Raw genomic sequence first — 16,111 nt, 5'->3', positions numbered from 1 at the left:
CTCTGCATCCCTGGAGCTGGAGTTAGAAGGGGGAACTCCCAAGCCTGATTCTACAAGCCTGCTTTTCTGATTTTGTTTCAGGCATGGTTCTAGTTAGAGACTGGACTCTGGCAACCCTAACAAGCTAGATTTAGCTACCTGGTCTATATATATATATATATATATATATATATATATATATATATATATATATATATATATATTATATATATATATATATATATATGAGTGTAACTTAAACTTTTTCAATTCCTATTTTTAATGATGGTTCTTAAAGGTTTTAACCTTCCTTGCAACCCACCAGAGGTAGTGGAAAAGAAGGAAACAGACAGGGGAAGTGGACCTGTTTAGAAAGGTTCTTTGGAACAACTCCCATCTGTGTTGTCTAGAAATCAGCAGTTCAGTCCACAGAATGGCAGGTAGCAGCAGCTCAATCCACTCTTGAACATCTCATGAAACATCTCACGGATACAGCAGCAGTCAGGTTTGGCAGAGTTGGATTAGCAACAGCAGTGACAACCTAGCAGAGACAGCCAGGCCTCGGCTTCTGCATGAGTCAGCAGGAGGGATCACGAAGGACACCAGGAGAAGTTCTCAGATATGCCTCTCTCTGTCAGGGAAGCGAAGATTAGTGAAGACACGAGACCCATAGCTGTACCAGCAAGCCAAGCTCTGTCTCTGTCACCCTGTGGAGTCCTATTTCTACCCTCCATACATCATGTGCCCTCCATGTGCCTTGCTTCAGCATCTGTCTCGCCTCAGCATGTGCATCCAATCAGTCCGAGTCCTTGGAAGCGGCACAAACTGCAGCACACTACCAGTCTTTTGGTGCGTTTCTCTCTATGGAGTCCTGACAAATGCAGCTCAACTACACGACGTAAGGCAGACCAATACATGCATGTTGACAAAGAAGCCTTCATCATGTGTCCTTTCATGTGCTTGCTTTAGTAGAACATCCTCTCTCCTGTGTCTGCTTCAGCGAAACATTCCTTCACTAGTCTGCCTTAGCCTTTCACATCCGTGTCCACTTTAACGAAACTTCTCTTCATGTGTGCTCCAGCAAAACACCATCCAACTGACTTTCCAAAGAACCCTTAAGGTTCCACTTCAGTAGAGGAAAGTGGTTCAATGCGACCAGAGCCTTTCAGTGAATCCTTAGTGTAGGTTTGACAAACTCTAGGATTTCATAGATCAGCCCCTGAGCATGCCTGTAAGATGCTCTGAAAATTAGAGTAGCCTTAGAATAGGTCTGTGAAAGTTTTTCCAGACTAGGTTAACTGAGGTGGGAAGACCATGCTGACTGGCAGGAAAAGGAAGAGAGGGAGTTGACAACCACATCCTTTGCTCTCTGCTTCCTGATGGCAGATGCAATGTGACCTCCAGCTCCCACCGCCATGGCTTCCCACTGTGACCCACTGTACCCTCTGACTGTGAAATAAAAGAAACACTTTGTCCCCCCCTCCTTTTTTTTTTTTTTTTTTTGGTCATGGACAAAGGGGTATTTCATTACAGCAGATAATAATGCACCCAAGTCCATCTCTGGACTCTTGATGTGAAGTTTAAGTGAAATATTGGGCAGAGGTATGTATGTAGAATTGTGCAGCTCTGGCCAAGGTGTGGTCCCACCATCACTGTCTCCACTCCAAGTCTTCCCTTGAAGAAGTTCTGACAGGTTGTCAGAACTGTGTGAGATTCCTTCCCGTGAGACAAGTCGGTTCCCCTTCTGGCTGACCCAGGCTTTCCAGGCTCCTAGCATGAATTTCAGGAGACACTCCAAACCTGTCGGGACCATGGTTCCAGCACCCTGCTGGCATGGCAGGGCACAGTTCTCCTTTCCCACCATTGTCCTTCCTGGCGGGGCAGTCACAGTCACAGTCTCTTCGGTTTGTTTATATGGGACTTGTCAATATTTTGTTGGATTTTAAGTCTTTGAGTTTATCTGTGTTGTAACAGGTTGGTGAAACTAGATGTAAAACAACTCTACTAAAGAGATTACTTTTTTTGTTTTGTTTTTTCAAGACAGAGTTTCTCTGTGTATCCCTGGCTGTCCTGGAACTCACTCTGTAGACCAGGCTGGCCTCGAACTCAGACATCTGCCTGCCTCTGCCTCCCAAGTGCTGGGATTAAAGGCATGCACCACCACTGCCCAGTAAGAGATTACTTTTATAGAATTGATGAAATTGGAGAAAAACATATTATTTTCTGCCTTATCTTTTGTTATTTTAAAACTAGGTGAAAGACAGTCTTCCTTAATAACAGTCTCTTCAGAGCTGGAGATGTCCCTGGTAACTCACCTGCTGCCAGGAAGCCCCAGGGCTCCACAACAGCATCATGATTTTCTTTTTTCAAGTGTCTTTACTACCTTTAACCTTTTTACCCGACTCTTAGTTGAGAAACTGCATCCTGCACCCTGCTCCACACCAAACCAGTGTGCTCAACCATCAGACACCACACACACTAATCCAAAATGGCAAGAGGACTTGGGACAGCAAAGAGCAATAATCTAATTTGTCACTATCAATTCACTAGTGATTAAGTATGCTGAGAAAATTCTTAACTGCTTGACAGCACAGAAAATTACCTTACACGAGGGGCCAAGCTTGCTAAGTCAATAGGCTGTGGTAATTGGAATTCAGAAGGACCTCTTATTTGAAGCAAGACAGGAGGATCAATATTGACACTCACCTGAATGTTTTAATGAAGGAGCCCTAGTGTGTCTCAAAATTCAACCAGCCTGGCAAGACCTGCCTGTGTTGTTCATGTTAATTATGTGTGTCCTATGCTAATTAGGTGTGCTCCTTGCTAATTAGGGCTTTGCCATGAAGTTGTCCAACTTACTCTTTTCCTCTTGTAAATGATTTGACAATCATAAAGGAAATACAAAGGAGTAAAGAGAGAAAAGTGGGGTCCCCCAAAAGCCTAACAGAAGTTGATGAGCATTTTTATAATAGTGCTGCTATAGTTTCAAACGGACTACAAGGCATGCAACCAGAAAACCCATCAACATTTCTGATTCAGCCTTGTGCTAAAATGTTCCCCACCACTGGCAGAGCCAGGGCAAACCAAACAGAGATTTTCAACTCTTCCCTTTCTACCTAACACATTACTGCAGGTTATCAATTGTTTGGATAATTTGAGACTCTAGTGAGTGATTATTCACAATCTGAATACTTACCATGAATGAATGACTCTAGGCAGGTGTGTCTCCCACAAAAGCATTTTCTACCCTGGTGGTACCTGGCCTCTCATATCTGAGTGGCCTACTATGGCTTCCACATTTTCAATTTCAGCCAACCATGAATCAAACACATTGGCAATGAATAATTTTTTTCCCCAACAATGCCCACCAAGAACTTTTGTGTTGGGGTGAGGCTTCTAGAACCATCCATTTCAAAACTAAGAACCTCTCACTTGCTGAGTACAGTATACACAGGAAGAGAGTGACCTGTCTATGAATCACATCAAGTCTTTTAAATCCCCCACCCCACTTGAAATCAAAGACTATCAGTGTTCAAGTTTCCACAAGCCTTCTCCTCTGACTCATAAATACTAAGGAAGGTTTCTGATGCTTGTCTTTATTGAGATGAAATTTATATGGCATGCTATTAACCATTTTAAATACACAGCTCCGTGTCAATTAACACACCCACACCATTCATCTATCGCTGCGTTCCTGTTCCCAAACATGTTTGTGACCCCCAAATTAAAGTCCACACTCACTAAGTAGTTAATGGCATCCTTCCTTCTCCTAATCAGCTTTCTGTTTCTGAAGGTTTACCTATCTGGATAGGTCATTATTGGAATCATCTAATAAGTCACTTTCAGCCACTGCTTCTTTTAAATAGCAATGCATTGCCTTTATCGACACTTTAGCATTTATAAGCACTTTGTTTCTCTTTCTGGCCAAATACGAGTCCTATATGAAAACGCATCGTTTATTTGTCCTGTGTAGTCATTTGGACCTCTCACTGCTTCAAGTGGGGCTGCTATGGAGATTTGCATACACTTGTTATTTTCAGTCTGTTTAGAGACATACCCGAGGTGTGAAATAGCTAAATCACAGGAAGGTTTTGCCTCTACCACTGTGAAGGAGAGCAAAGCAAATAAAACATCTGCACGGTTTTTGTTTTATTGTTAAGACCAGGTTTCCATATGTAGCTCAGGGTATCAAGTTGGCTGGAAGTCATTACATAGTCCATAGTCTTCTGGCCTCTGATTTCCAAAGGCTAGGGTTACCTGGGCCCAGTCTGAGGGCATAAAGACGTCACTTTCAGGAGGCTCTGGGATAATGCACTTGAGCCAGTTTCTTCTCCACATGTAGAACTCATCTGGTTCTCCCTGGGGTCATTGCTACTTTTGTGAGCCATTTATCCTGCTACTGAGCTACTCAATACACTGTCTGCAGACTGCTGCACTAGTAAGATGTTAACACACAAAAAGCAAGCCACATTTTGGTAGCTTTATGATCACAAGGTGTGTTCAGGTGAAGGTAGAAAATAATGCAGAAAAAAAAACAATTTTTTAAAAGTGATGGCCAACAATACTGGGTCAGCTAAATTATAAAGTTAGAAACCTTCAAAGGTTGTTGTTTTGGTTTTTAAATAGTCAACTTGAGTGCATATGTTTCTGAGAGTAGTTAATTATTAATTAAAAGTTGTTAGACTGACAGCATATTAATTAAACAGAGAACTCAAGCATAGTTTCTAACTTCAAAAACAAAGAAATCAAAACATTACCTAAGGCTTAAACCAGACCTCATTCTAAAATTCCTTTAATGGAGGCGTTACATGAACTCTAGGTTCATAGCTAACTGTTATAACTATCATTATACATGATGTTAACAACTGACTGAGTTTCAAGTCCTTTCTAGAAAAATGAGGTCAATACTCAAGGAAAAAAATTGGAATCTCCACTGAAGTAAGTCTGCTTCACGGTGCAGTTGTCAGCAATAGACAATAGACAACACCTTTCCCTTTATATTTTTATTTCAACTGGTTTCCTATGAACTTTTGAAGTTATCAAACATTGTAATTGGTCTCATTGTGGAGAACTGAATTTAAAACATTGTAAATACCATAAACATAGAGCTAAGAAATAGATATATTGGTGTTATGTTCTGAGCGACCTTGCCATATCAGTCATCAATCCTGGTACGTCTGTCTCAGTCTGACGATATTGTCCTAGTTTGTTTTGAATTCTTGCTATAAACAACATGACCAACAACTGCTTAGGAGAAAGGGTTTATTTAGCGGCCATGGTCTAATCCCAGTTGATCACTGAGGGAAGTCAGTCAGGGCAGGAATTCAAGGCAGGAAGCTGAAGGCAGGAACTGGTGCAGACGTTGTGGAGAGACATTGCTGACTGGCTCGTTCCACATTGCTTGTTCAGGTGGTTTCCTATATACCCCATGATCACAGTGGTCTGGGCCCTCCCACATCAGTCCTAAATTAAGAAAATACCTCATACGCTTGTCCACAGGCCAATCTGATAGCAGCAATTCTCAGTTGAGGCTCTCTCTTCCAAGATGACTCTAGCATGTGTCAAGTTGACAAAAAGCTAGCCAGCACAAACGCTCCAGGAAATGACACACAGAATGCTAAATGGTTCTTTCAGAACCTTCTGGAAGTAACTGGGAAGGTTAGCAGCAGGATCTATAAGAGATAGACTGTGGTTCTCTCCTAAAGCTGCCTGGAAAAGTCTGGCTCCTGTAGTCACAGCAACGGTGGCCTCTCTAGATGAAGACTCAGTCCTCTGTAGAGCAGGGCTGACTGGATCCAGCCTGATTATCTGATTGACATGTTCCGTGACACTACCCTTGGGAATGTGTTCCCTGGGTGGGTTTCTCTCAGAGCACTTGCTTCAGTCATCGCCCTCCTTTTATCTACTTGACAACAGAGCAGACACAAAATTCTGGGAAAAAGTCTTATTGTAAATGTGATACCTGTATTTTCTTTTTAAAGGTCTGTTTATTTTTATTTTATCTGCATTGGTGTTTTGCTTGCATGTATGTCTATGTGAGGGTATCAGATCCCCTGGAACTGGAGTTACAGACAGTTGTGAGCTGCTATGTGGGTGCGGGGAATTGAACCCAGGTCCTCTGGAAGAGCAGCCAGTGCTCTTAACTGCTGAGCCATCTCTCCAGCCACAAATACCTGTATTTTAATGGTTTTTACTTATTTATTGTCTGGAGATAGAACCTAGTACCTTGTACTCTATTACTGAACTATATCCCCTTCCCCACTGTGTGTGTATGTGTGTGTGTGTGTGTTTGTGTAATAAAAGCAGACAAAAATCTTCAAAAGTACCCAAACTACAAAGAATACAAATTTAAAAAAAAAAAAAAGAATGCCTAGTTGGTCCTGGTAACATGGGCCATCGTCTCAGGCACTTAGGATCACAGCTTCGAGCTGCATTAACTGCAGGGTGAGTTTTAGGCGGGCCTGGATAACATAAGACCCTGCCTTGGAATAAAGTGAAAACAGAGAGCCTGGGCACAGCTCAGCAGTGGCCCCACAGCAATCTGCAGTGCAGAGGAAGCCTGCTTCTGCTCAGCTGGCTCTCCCTCTCACCCCTGCCACTCCAGTTCCACTCACCTGCAATAGGGGAGCTTAGCTACAGCCTGGTCCAGCCTTCCTGAAGTACATAGTGACGGAGACACCCGAGGATCTGTTTACAAAGTACATATTATAAGTACCCAGCAGAGCCACTCTTAAAACAAGAACACAGGCCACCCATCACACACCCTGGGAGATGGCTGCCTGATAGAATTTTAACAATGAAATCTTTATTTTGTTTTCTGTCTGACTGTCTTTCTCTTACACACAAAGAAATAGAGAGGGAGTGAGGGAGAGAGAGAGAGATGTGTGTGTGGTAGAACCCCAAAGACGATTTTCGGGGTCTGCTCTCTGTGAGTTCTGGCCATCAGGCTTATTCGGCAAACTCTTGTACACAGACTGACCTTGCCGCCTCAGTATAATGTTAATGTATTCCTCCCCAACCTCATGCGGACGTTGTCTATACACTTTCAGTTCCTGCCATGGGTCAAACCTCACAAGCCAGATAATGCAACAGCAATACCACCGTGTTTGATAAGGTTTGTGTAGAATATGCGAAGGTATTAGTATAAAGCTTTAAATCTTAGCTTATAAGACTTGCAGTGTTTTTCAACCTGTGGGTCATGACCCCTTTGACAAATCTCTATCTCCAAAAATATTACATTATGATTTATAATAGTAGCAAGATTATAGTTATGAAATAACAACGATAATAATGTTATGGTTGGGGGTCACCACAACATGAGGCGCTGTATTAAAGGGACACAGTGCTAGGAAGGCTGAGAACCACTGGCTTACAGCTAAAGGGTAATTTTGCTTCTCCATAAATCCAGGAAACCAGAAAACCCTAGAAAGACAAAGAATTTGGGAGCTAGAGCAAGTTCTTTTCACTCTGGGTCAATTAATCAGCAACTACTTGGTATTCACCTATGCTGTGGTAAGAAGGGCTGAAGACCTTCAAGGTGTGGTCAATAACTCTAAATAGAGTTTACCATCTGCTGGAAAATCAGTTGGGTAGACGGGATAGAATCAGATAATAATGGGATTGCACAAGAGCCCGAGTTTGGTAAAGTAATCAAAGATGCTTCCACAGGTTTTTACAGAACAGTGGGATATGATAAAATCAATATTGAGTAACACGTCTTCACTCTGTTCCATCCCATTTTACAACCATGGCTCAGGCTCCGGCTTGCCTGACCTTGGCTGTTGTAATGAGCCTGTATCCAGCACTTCTTGCCATCACCCCAGCCTATCTCTCCCAGGCCATTTTGAACATAGAGCACCAAGAATGAGTTCCCAAAGGCATGCAAAGGACATTGTCTGCTTCCAAAGAAGCAATGACTCTCCTGGGATCCCCAATGAACCCTTTTTAGTTCCTAGTGTAAAATTCAGGGTCCTCCCATAAACAATGCTAATGTCCTTCCAGGGCTGCCTCTCCTTCCCTCGTAGGACTCTGGTGATTTGTAGAAATGGAGCCATTCACTGTTTTCCAAAGCCACGTTCATACTCCCTCCCGTGCACAATTCCTATTCCCTCCTCCATCCTGGGCCATTTTTCCTTGCCACAGCAAGCAGAATCAGAAAGGAAGTGGCAGGGAGGGTGTTGGCTGGCAGGGAGAGGCTGGCTGAGAAGTGTGCCACAAAGAGGCAGAAGGAGACAGGGGCAGGAGGAGACAGGGAACAGCAGAGCAGGACACTGGCCGCTTGGATGGGAAGGAAAAGCCGACTTAAGGGAACTCATTCTGGCTTTTAGACAGCAAATGGAATTCTCTCTCGATACTTCTTAGCCCACATCCTTGTAGTGACCGGGAGTCTCTGCTCATTTCATGTTGCATAAGCTGGGACCCTATGAAACTGCCCATAAGTCTTCTATTCTCTGCATCACTAATATGTGTTTACACTGATTTTGCACATGGGATGGGGAAGAGGCAAAGATGTGTGTCCGTGTGTGTGAAAGTGCTTGTGTGTGTGCATGTGGAGGACAGAAGTCGTCCGTGGTTGTCTTTCTCCAGCAGCTCTCCACCCTGTTTTCTGACAGGGTCACTCACTAAGACCAGGAGCTTGCTGGTTTGTCAGCCAGCCCCCGGGATCCACCTTTGCATGCCTTCCCAGGGCTGGGATTTATAAGTGCATGCCTAATAGACAGGATTTTTTTTTCTTTTTAAAATATGAGTGTGGGGTATCAAACCCAGGTCTTCATGTCTGAGCACAAGTACTCTGTCAATTGAGTGACGTTCTAGACCCAATATTTTGAAAGATTATATTTTTATTTTTACGTGTGTCTGTGTATGTGTATGTGTGAATATATGTTACATGCATTTGTGTGTCCAAGGAGGACAGAAGAGGGTGTCAGATCACTGGGAGCTGAAGTTACAAGTAGTTGTGAGCCAATCTAAATGGGTGCTGGGAATTGAATTTTTCTGGAAGAGCAATACATGCTCTTAACTGCTGAGCCATCCCTCCAGCCCTCTTTTGTGTGTTTTGTTGTTGTTGGTTTTTTTTTTTGTTGGTTTTTTTGTTTTGTTTTTAGAGATGACAGGATTTCCCTGTGTAACTTTGGCTCCCTGTAGACCAGGCTCGTCAGCCTGGTCTAGGAGCTGGGGGTGAACTTAGAGAGATCTGCCTGCCTCTGCCTTCTGGGTGCTGGGACTAAAGGTGTGTGCCACCACTACCTGGCCCAGCACTCTTATTTCTATTGTTATTTGAGCACTGTGTAGCCCAGGCTGACCTTGAAATCACAGTCCTTTTGCTGCAATCTCTGAGTGCCGAGATTACAGGAGTATGACATGTATAATTATTTTAAATAATACAGGCCCAGCAGTGCACTTTACTGTGGGAGGTAGAGGTCTTTAGGGCACACCCTAAATTACTGCCGTGAGATTAGATGTATTTGCTTTTCCAAACCACATACATTTAATAAGAACTGTCTGGTGTGGTTGCCCACACCTGGTAACTCCAGCATCTGAAAAGCTGAGGCAGGAGGACTGCAAATTCAAGGCCAGCCTGGCTTCCACAGCAGCAAGCTTGAGGCTGAATTATATAGCAAGACACTGTCTCAAATAATAATGTATCTATGCCTTATTTTCACTGACAGTGTGGTTTGAGGGTAAAGCTTCCAGGGTGTCTGTGAGTTAGAGTGGGGAACCTGCCTGGCTTTGGCAATGGCTGGGGCAACACAGCAATGTGGCCATGATGTTTTCTGTATCTGCTGTCTCTGGTTCGGTTGCTATCTGCGCTCCAATTCTCTGTTGTAGGATCATCTTTATCTCCTCGTCCACAAGTCTCCTCCACCAATTCCAAGTCGAGGCTGAATCACTTAGACCCAGGTTCAGATGACTGGGGGAGGGGGGGGTGGGGAATCAGATCCCTTTGTCCCTGATCACCATTTCCTTCCCCAGAAGAAAAGCCAGATGACCAGAATGACCGCAGTGAGAGTGGACCAAGCCTGGAGTCATGGCAGGTCACTCAGCAGGCCAGCCCTTTTCTTTGCAGCTTCACTCCCTCTACCCTAGTCCACCTTACTCTGCCAAGCAGTAGAAACTGGACCACGGTACGGGTTGGTGATAGAGCACTTTCCTAGCATGTGTGAAGCCCCGAGTTCAACCCTCAGCATTGCAAAGTGAAGACAATATTCTTTAATATCTGTAGTAGCCACTGTGTCTCTAAACGACTGACTCTCCCACTAGTATCCAGAATCACTCAGTTGAAACAGATCCCTACCTAAAACATTCCACTAGTTTTTGTTTGTTTGATTGGTTGGTTATTTTTAAAGACAGGGCCGTGAGGCTGGAGAGATGGCTCAAGAGTTCAGAGCACTTAGCGCTCTTGCAGAGGACCCCAGCAGAGTTGCTGACACCTGCTCACAACCACCTGTAACTCTAGCTCCATGGAACCTGATGCCTCCTTTTGGCCCCCAAAGATATGTTCTTTCACATGCACCCACCTACACACACACACACACACACACACACACACACACACACACACAGATGCACACATACACACACACTAAAAATAAATGTCTGAGTTCGAGGCCAGCTCGGTCTACAAATTGAGTTCCAGGAAAGCCAGGACTACAGAGAAAAACCTGTCCTGAAAAACGAAAACCAACCAATCAACCAAACAACCCAAACAATGACAACAACAACAACAACAACAACAACAACAAAATAAACCAAACAAAAAACCCCTGAAACCTGTTCATAGTAATAGCGTGCAAAGCAAAAGAGTAAGCTGGCCTATTGATTTATGAAAATGAGTAAAATTCAATTTTTACTATTTAAATTAAGATAGCAGGAAGAACCTGGCCAGTGGTGGCCCATGTCTTTAATCCTCAGCATTTGGGAACGTCTATGAGTTTGAGGCCAGTCTGGTCTACAGAGCAAGTTCCAGGACAGCCAGGGCTTCATAGAGAAACCCTATCTTGAAAAAACAAAAAACAAATTAAATAAAATAAAACAGAAAAATTCTTGCTTTTCCATACTTTGTCTTTGTTGCCATTAGTAGAGAAATGTATATATGATTTTTGCTCTATTCTAACTATATAGTCCTCTGGTCTCTGCTGCACAGGAGGCGAGGTATCCAAAGGGAAGGGCCACCCTTGGGAAGGCTGACAGGGATGTTGTCCCTCATTCAGTCACCTGCTCTGTCTGGGCACTTAAGTCATTTGCCCACGCTGGGTTAAATGCGTTCCTGGCAGCAGGTAGCTCTCTGTAGGCAGGAAAAGAAAAGAGGCCTGTAGTTAAACTACAAACCAGCCAGCTAAACGTTGAGAACAAAGAACAGCAAGATTCCTGCCAAGGTCAGAGACCAGCCACACTTGCTAAGGTTGGCATCGTGAGCAGGTGAGCCAAGGTCACCAGCCAACCAATAGGTTAAAGTTGGACAGAGTGGGGCTTCAATGTGTGACTCTCCCACTGGGCAAGCAGCGGGAAGACACCTTTTCAGTGCGTGGGTGACCCACTGACCTGGCCCACAATATGCCCCAAATTAAGCGATCTCAATAGACAAAGTCCCTCAATCTTTGTCCAGTATCTGCTGTAAGTCCTATAAAAGGACCATGCAGGTGGTACATCCATTTTCATTGTCCTTTGGGTTCCTGTCCGCTCAGGAGTTTTCTCAGTTTTTCTTAATCATCTCCCTTTGCTTTGCTCACTTCTCTATTCTTGCGTCTTTATTCCTCACTGGCCAGAGAAGAACTCCAGAGCACCTGTCTCAGGTTGGCTTTTAGCACCCTAAAGCTCACCCCCGGCCCACAGAGGGCCTTTCAAAGACATGCATTGAATTTACATAGAATTCACTGATTCTCACAAAATGGAAACACGATTTACAAGATCTCTTACTGCATCAAACTCTTTCTAAAATTTAAGTACAAGGGGGAAAAATTACACTTTTTAGGCTTCTAGGTCAAGCTCCTATAGTTTACTCTGATATGAAGCTAATGGTGACCTCGTAAGATATGACAGGGACAGCTAAACATTGATGTTTTTCATGGGAATTCTAGGCAATGTGAGTCTCCACTCTACAGTACCTTGAAACTGGGCAATGTGTAAATATCACAATTTACGTGATAGTTATAATAGTTTGTTTACTTTTAAGTGTATAATTTATGATTGTTGCATATAGTATTTTATTTATTGATGTACTAATACATTAACATGTAATATTACCCTTATAATGTGACATAATGCTAGGTATGCCTTTACTGTATAATCACATAGGTTAATAGATACAATTGTATTTGTACATGCTCAAAAAATTTTAATGTCACAATCAAAAAACCTGAAAGACAACTGATTAAAAGATGCACTCGGAAGACATCTGGCCTTGCTATTGTTATCATCAAATGACTGAAGGCTAGCACCAATGTTGTGTAATAGCTTCGATTGTATCTGGAAGTGGTTATTACTAACTATTCTATCTAGAGCAGCAGGGCATTGCAGGGTGGGCAGTCTGGGAGGCCGCACCGAGGCAGTGACTCAAGAGAAGGTCCCCACGCACAACCCTGCTTCAGTCCTTGTGTACCCAGCCTGTGTGCCCACACTGGGACAGGGCAACATAACCTTCTGTACAGAATTTTCAAGGATAAATGAGTTAGTAAACAAGAGAATTCAGGCCAAGGGTTCAGTGAGTGTTAACCAGTATTAACTTGGGTTTGGTTAAACTTGACAAAACAAATACAACAAAAACCCCACAACTAACCTTGCTACCTACTGCTCCTTACTGGCCAACATTGCTTTGAGCACCCCAGTCTTCATGGGATAGCTAAATAAATATTTGGAAAAAGCAAGGCTTTCAGAGTTTAAGGAAACTTTAAACTTCACTTTAGAATTTTTTTCACAAAAACAGTGTGGAGAATAATTAACTGCATGGCATGACAGTAAGCCATCTGAAAGATGTATAGGAAGAGAGATAACATTTTTTTTTTCCTGAGGCAGGGTTTCTTTGTATAGCCCTGGCTGTCCTGGAACTCACTCTGTAGACCAGGCTGGCCTCAAACTCAGAAATCCGCCTGCCTCTGCCTCCCAAGTGCTGGGATTAAAGGCGTGCACCACCGTGCCTGGCGATAACTTTTAAGATAACTAAATTGATGCCTGTGTTGGGGCTGGATTGTAATCCCAGCATTTAGGATATTGAGGCTGGATGGGGAGTTAAAGGTTAGTCTAGACAATACTGCAAAAATTCTGTCTCAAAAAAAATATTACCCCAACCTAATACATCTTACATCAAAACCCTAAATAACACATTTTACATAGTTATAAGCAGCTTTTAAAACAGAGCCTGAGGCCTGAAGAGATCAGGACAACGTAGAGAATATGTGCTGACGAGAAGCTCGGGCTCTGAGAGGACCAGTATGTGTACAGGCCTGCCTTGTGTGTGGGGTGAGAGGACAGCAGTGTCCTACTGCAGACTACACAGCAAGTGCCTGCCGAGGCACACCAGTGCCAGGTGCTTTCTTTCTATCTATCTTTTTCTGCCTTTTCCACTCCTAAGATGAATATGTTCAAATATAAAGAAAAGAATAGCCGGGCGTGGTGGCATATGCCTTTAATCTCAGCACTCGGGAGGCAGAGGCAGGCGGATTTCTGAGTTCGAGGCCAGCCTGGTCTACAAAGTGAGTTCCAGGACAGCTGGGGCTATACAGAGAAACACTGTCTCGAAAAACCAAAATAAATAAATAAATAAATAAAAATAAAAAATAAAAAAAATAAAATAAATAAATAAAAATAAAAAGGGGCTGGTGAGATGGCTCAGTGGGTAAGAGCACCCGACTGCTCTTCTGAAGGTCAGGAGTTCAAATCCCAGCAACCACATGGTGGCTCACAACCATCCACAACGAGATCTGACTCTTTCTTCTGGAGTGTCTGAGGACAGCTACAGTGTACTTACATATAATCAATCAATCAATCAATCTTAAAAAAAAAAGAATAGAACAGTATAGTGAACACCCACATACATATCACTCCCATTAGCATTTAGCTCTCTATTTTTCTGAATTCTTTTAAAATATAGATAACGAACGCATCAGCCTAAATATGTCAGTATGCATGCTAAAATAAAACTATTTCCTCCATAAGACAAACCACTATCCATTTAATAGTAATTGTCTAATACCATCAAATTCTGCAATCCAAATTCAAGTTCAGTTGTCCCTAAAATATATTTCTATTTGAGTCACCATATCAGAATCTATCAAGGACAAGCCATCACATTGAGCCTTCATGTCTCGTTTCTCTCAAACTAGAACAACCCTCCCTCAGTCTTGTCTTTCTAAAAACACTTTTTACTACATCTATATGCTTACCTATTGTGTGTGTGTGCGTGTATGTGTGTGTGTGTGTATGTGTGTGTGTATGTATGTGTGTGTATGTGTGTGTATGTATGTGTGTGTGTGTATGTGTGTGTATGTATGTATGTGTGTGTGTGTGAGAGAGAGAGAGAGAGAGAGAGAGTGTGTGTGTGTATGCACGTAGGGGTCAGAGGAGACCTGCAGGAGCTGGGTTTTTCCTACCTTATGGGTACTGGAGATGTAACTGTCTGCAGGCTTGGTAGCAAGTGCTTTACCTCCAGATCCATGTAGCTGGCCCCAGCCTTACCTTTTATTTTTAATCACAACAATGTAAGAGATAAGTTCAAGGTGTTCTTCACTGTTTTCTTCTATTGCCATTTGTTCTTATACATGAATGGTTTCTGGAAGAGGGTGATATAAAAGATAAAAGGCTTTTTTTTTTGAGGCTAAAAATCCTTTGTAAATTGTAGTTCACAGATGTGGGGGCTTCGTGTTGCTTCATGTTGTTGTTATTATTGTTGTTGTTGTTTTTCAAAACAAGGTTTCTCTGTATAACAGCCCTGGCTATCTTGGAACTTACTCTCTAGGCCAGGCTGGCCTTGAACTCACAGAGAACTGCCTGCCTCTGCCTCTCGAGTGATGGTATTAAAGGTGCAGTCCACAATGCCCAGCTTCATGTTGCTTTCTGACTGTGTCAGGATAGTCTTCTTTTATTGGTGACCAGATTGACTGGCTATCAGGTGAGAGAGGTCAGGTTTCCCAAATAATCATGGTCTTCCTGTCCAATGACTAGCAGTGAGCCTTGGGGGATAACTGAGACTCTATAAACATCCCTGTGACCTGATGCTCCTGACGGGAAGTTTGGTTGCACCAGAGACAGATGTTCTAATCCCAGTACCCCCATTTCCTGCATTTAGCCAGTATACTTTTTTTTAAAAAAGCAAAGAATTGCTTCCTCATCAGCTATTTGGTTTTCAAAAATACAGTTGGTACTAGAAAGGCAGAACACTCATTTTCTTAAATACCCACTTTTTAAAAGTGATGAAGTGTTAGCCACTGATGGCATGGCAATATGGTTCTCTTCTCTGTTTTAATTTGGTTTACTTCCTGAAGGGAATGACATACATTTAGGGATCATTTTAGAGTTTCCAGTCGTTCTGCTCCTTAAGTTGTTCTCGCTTTGTCTAGTGAATGGTCTTTTAGGAATGACCTTGTTCATCTTGGGGTTCTCATTTTCTGGATTATTGTTCTTTCAAGAGGTAATTTTCACTCCCAGCTTTGACCTAAGATTCAGTCATTTCTCCAGGAATTCTGGCACCTGTCAGTGTGGAGTTGAATTTAGATTAATTTCTGAGGGCCAACGGCAGTCATTGCTCTAGACCTTCAGTTTGCTCTCCTATCTTCATTTCAAGAGCAACAACATGGGTGTTTTGTGTCGTTCTATTTTAAAAAGAGGAAATAGATTGCAACGATGAACAGAGTCAACTGGCTAGCAAATGGCATGTCCGGATCTGAACGTGGGAGAAAGACTACCCTGGTATGCAGTGAGGCAACTTCAGGTAGTGATCCTAAGAAAACTTGTAGGATCAGCCTTCCCATTCCAGGAAGGCTGAGGCAGGAGAACTGCCGCAAGATCCAGGCTAGGCCGACAGCAATTTGAGACTTGTCTCCTCTATACCAGGCGCAGAGCCTACCGCACCACTGGTTGACCTGGGCAATCGCCGCCAGGTGGGGAAAACACAGTCGCCAGTAGCCACTCTCGGGCTGTC

General features: G+C 43.1%; 1 long non-coding RNA gene across 1 annotated transcript; it reads right to left on the bottom strand.

Annotated features, from left to right (window-relative positions):
• Window positions 1–5,224: 5,224 nt before the first annotated feature.
• On the bottom strand, window positions 5,225–7,103 carry Gm38539. The gene is made up of 2 exons (XR_869119.1): window positions 6,594–7,103; window positions 5,225–5,442 (listed from the first exon to the last, which is right to left on the bottom strand). It is a non-coding gene; the product is annotated as a predicted gene, 38539 (long non-coding RNA).

Source organism: Mus musculus, chromosome 6, assembly GCF_000001635.26.
Source record: "Mus musculus strain C57BL/6J chromosome 6, GRCm38.p6 C57BL/6J".
NCBI lineage: Eukaryota > Metazoa > Chordata > Mammalia > Rodentia > Muridae > Mus > Mus musculus.
Note: the sequence above shows the minus strand (reverse complement) of the source record. Positions and strands in the feature narration are given on the sequence as shown.